General features: G+C 42.5%; 1 non-coding gene across 1 annotated transcript; it reads right to left on the minus strand.

The window, feature by feature from the left end:
* Positions 1–1,764: 1,764 nt before the first annotated feature.
* On the minus strand, positions 1,765–1,838 carry TRNAR-ACG (transfer RNA arginine (anticodon ACG)). The gene has a single exon. It is a non-coding gene; the product is annotated as a tRNA-Arg (tRNA).
* Positions 1,839–3,944: the final 2,106 nt, after the last annotated feature.

Here is a 3,944-nt window from a genome sequence, read left to right on the forward strand (position 1 = left end):
TTCAGGAAACACTAGTTTTCTCGAAGCTTCTCGCTCGTATTTTTCGTCAAAAGGTGTTATTCTATAATGTTTGTTCATCGGGTTTCCTGCTAAACCGGGCAAACATTCAAAGATCTGTCCTACATTCATTCGTGAAGGTACCCCTAATGGATTCAATACCATATCAACTGGTATTCCATTTTGCAAATAGGGCATATCTTTTCTGGGCAAAACTATTGAAATAATACCTTTATTACCATGCCTTCCAGCTACTTTATCACCCACTTGTATCTTACGTTTTTGTGATATATATACGTGTATTGTTTCCGCATTATCACCGGAATCATCTACTCTATTGATCCATCTCACGTCGATAACTCGACCCCTTCCACCTATAGGTGCTCTGAGACAATTTTCTCTCGCAGTGGATACCTCAATACCAAATATGGTTTGTAATAATCTTCCTTCTGGGGTACATAATGATTCTTCTATTGTTTGAGGCATTAATTTACCTACCAAAACATCACCTGTTTCTATCCAATATCCTAGCATTACAAGACCATTTTCTTCCAAATGACGAAGTGAATGAGCATCTAAATGAGGTATTTCTCTAGTGATTCTTTCAGGACCCTGGCTCGTCATACAGATTTCAATCCTGTATCTTACGATATGGAAAGAGGTATAAATATATTCATATACCAGACGTTCACTAATGAGAATTGCGTCTTCGAAATTGTATCCTTCCCATGGCATATAAGCTACTAAAACGTTTTTTTCCCAAAGATAGTTCTCCGCCTACCGTAGTCGCACCATCCGCCAGAATTTGTCCCTTCTTTACACATTCCCCTTGATGAATTTGAGGTTTTTGATGCGTACAAGTATTGGTATTAGAACGTTGATATATAACCGATTCTGTTCGTACAGTGTCTCCATTAACCGATGAAGTTATATTTACAGCATCGATATACTCGATCCTTCCCTCTTGTGTAGCTATAGGTACACTTCCTGAATCTAGAGCTACTTGACCTTCCAACCCAGTTCCGGCAATGCACTTCTCGGGTCGAAAAAGTGGAACTGCTTGACGCTGCATATTAGAACCCATTAGAGCGCGATTCGCATCATTATGTTCGAGAAAAGGAATAAGGGAAACTCCAACGGAAAAATATTGGAAAGGAAAAATACTTCTGAAATGGATTTGTTCCCATGCAATAACTATAAATTCTTGTCGGTATCGAGCTGGAGTAATTTGTTCCTCTTGAATTCCTTGATTTAACGCCAAAGAATTTCCCGTAGCTATCCGATAGTATTCATCCTCATCTTCTCCCGATAGTAGATAAACCATATGTTCTTCTCTCGATCTCTCGGAGATCTTATAGAATGGACTTTGTAAAGAACCACAATCACCAATCTTTGCATGAATAGATAATGATGCAACAAGTCCAGCATTCATTCCTTCGGACGTATCGATTGGAAAAATACGCCCATAATAACTGGGATGAATATCCCGTGTCCGAAAACTAGTAGTTCGCCCTGTTAAGCCCCCAGGGCCTAAATGGCTCAATTTTCGCCCATGAGCTATTTCTGTCAATGGATTAGTGTGATCCAAAAATTGGGATAAGGGGTGTGAACCAAAAAAATCTTGAAAAGTGTTTTTTAATAGAGTTGAAGTGACCAAGTTCTGAGGAGTTGATCTGCGCTTGTTTGATCTGTGTATAGTTCTTTTAACTGCATCCCAATCATAATCTCCCTACCCCCGAAAGGCCTCCCTTTTGTCCCCTTTCGGGGTGGGCGAGGAGGGATTCGAACCCCCGACACCGTGGTTCGTAGCCACGTGCTCTAATCCTCTGAGCTACAGGCCCCGTCTCCGCTGGATTCGTTCCCAGGAGTCCCTCCCAAAAGGAAGGGATTCCTCTCTTCGGGGTAAGAGGATGCAGAATAAAATTTATCACATCGCTATGAGCGAGCGCAGGTATTGCGTTTCAAATAAAAGTAAAGTGTGGAGTGGGAAAGAAAATATGTAAGAAATGGGTTTCAAAGAAGAAGACCTTCTAATGAGAAGAGGTATTAAGATTTTTATCATCCTGGCACCGAGCTATTTTCCCGCAGGGCTTCCCCTACAGTATCGTCACCGCAGTAGAGTTTAACCACCAAGTTCGGGATGGGTTGGTGTGGTTCCTCTACGCCTGGGACACCAGAATTTCAAACCATGAACCGGGAAGGGCATAAATGCGAGAAAGGCATATTGGCTAATGATTGTGAGGCCCCAATTCTGAAAAGGATTAGGGCCAGGTAAAGAACCCTCCTCTGCCCTTCTATCTATCCAACGGAGAGGGAGGGCAGAGCTTTTGGTTTCATAGTTTCATGTTGTCAAACAATTGAACAAAGAAAAGAATAGATGGATAGTACCCGATTAGATCAATCGGGTCATGTAGGAACAAGGTTCAAATCTCTCGGTCTGTTAGGATGCCTCAGCTGCATACATCACTACACTTCCACTTGACACCTATCATAATTATAAATGGCTCGTCTCGCCATGACCTTATCTTGGATTCTCAATACTTTTGTTGCTCCATCCCCTGCAAGGACAGAGAACCTGTCATTGTCCCAGCCGTGTTCGCGACTAGTGTCTCTCAGGGAAGTAAGAATAGGAGAGCACTCATCTTGGGGTGGGCTTTCTACTTATATGATTTCAGTAGTTATCCGCTCCGCACTTGGCTACCTAGCGTCTACCGTGGGCACGATAACTGGTACACCAGAGGTGAGTCCTTCCCGGTCCTCTCGTACTAGGGAAAGCTCCTCTCAATGCTCTAATGCCTGCACCGGATATGGACCGAACTGTCTCACGACGTTTTGAACCTAACTCACGTACTACTTTAATGGGCGAACAACCCAACCCTTGGAACGTACTACCACCCCAGGTGGCGAAGAGCCGACATCGAGGTTCCAAACCTTCCCGTCGATGTGAACTCTTGGGGAAGATCAACCTGTTATCCCTAGAGTAACTTTTATCTATTGAGTGAAGGCCCTTCCACTCGGCACCATCCGATCACTAAGGCTGACTTTCGTCCCTGCTCGACGGGTGGGTCTTGCAGTCAAGCTCCCTTCTGCCTTTGCACTCGAGGGCTGATTTCCGTCCAACCTAAGGAAACCTTTGCACGCCTCCGTTACCTTTTGGGAGGCCTACACCCCATAGAAATTGTCTACCTGAGACTGTCCCTTGGCCCGTAGGTCCTGACGCAAGGTTAGAATTCTAGCTCTTCCAGAGTGGTATCTCATTGGTGGCTCAGGCAAATATTCTCAATAGACATTCAAATAAAATTTCATTGAATTAATTTGATAATAAGCCATACAACTTGTTCGAGAGTTGAGAGTTAGTCATCGATCTTGCTTTGATCCCCTATCAGAGGTCACCGACGACCCGCATAAGAACGAATGTTATCTCATTTTTTATTCTTGGAAGAAATGACTGTAGATAGATAAATTGGTTTTTCCGGGGCGGACGTAATCCACCACGCGCGGGTTCAATTCCCGTCGTTCGCCCATAAAAGAAGATAAAAAAATCAGACTGGATTCGATTCGTTGTCATTTTCCTTCCTATTTAAGTGAAATAAATTATATCCAGGGGACATAATGGTATCGGTTGGTTGACACGAGATTTACAACTATATGAAATCAATATATGCTATAAATATTCTATTTATTTGGATAAAACAAAAGGGAGAGGTAAGGGGGGGTTTCAAATAAATGAAAAAAGAATAAGACCCTGGATAATCAAATTGGAAGAGATACAAAGTTATCAATTTCTATGCAATCCATGGACCAAATCCAATTTGATTAGATTGTTAATTCAAATCCTTTCACGTCGGGAGCGCCTTATAAAGATTTTTGATCCTAGAATTCTCAGTACGTTGCTTTTACGCGATCTACGGAAAAGCAATCCATATTTTTTGGTCAAAGGTATAGTA

This window comes from Pinus tabuliformis, chromosome 6 (genome assembly GCF_031772625.1).
Source record: "Pinus tabuliformis cultivar Carrire ecotype Pingquan chromosome 6, CPIR1, whole genome shotgun sequence".
NCBI lineage: Eukaryota > Viridiplantae > Streptophyta > Pinopsida > Pinales > Pinaceae > Pinus > Pinus tabuliformis.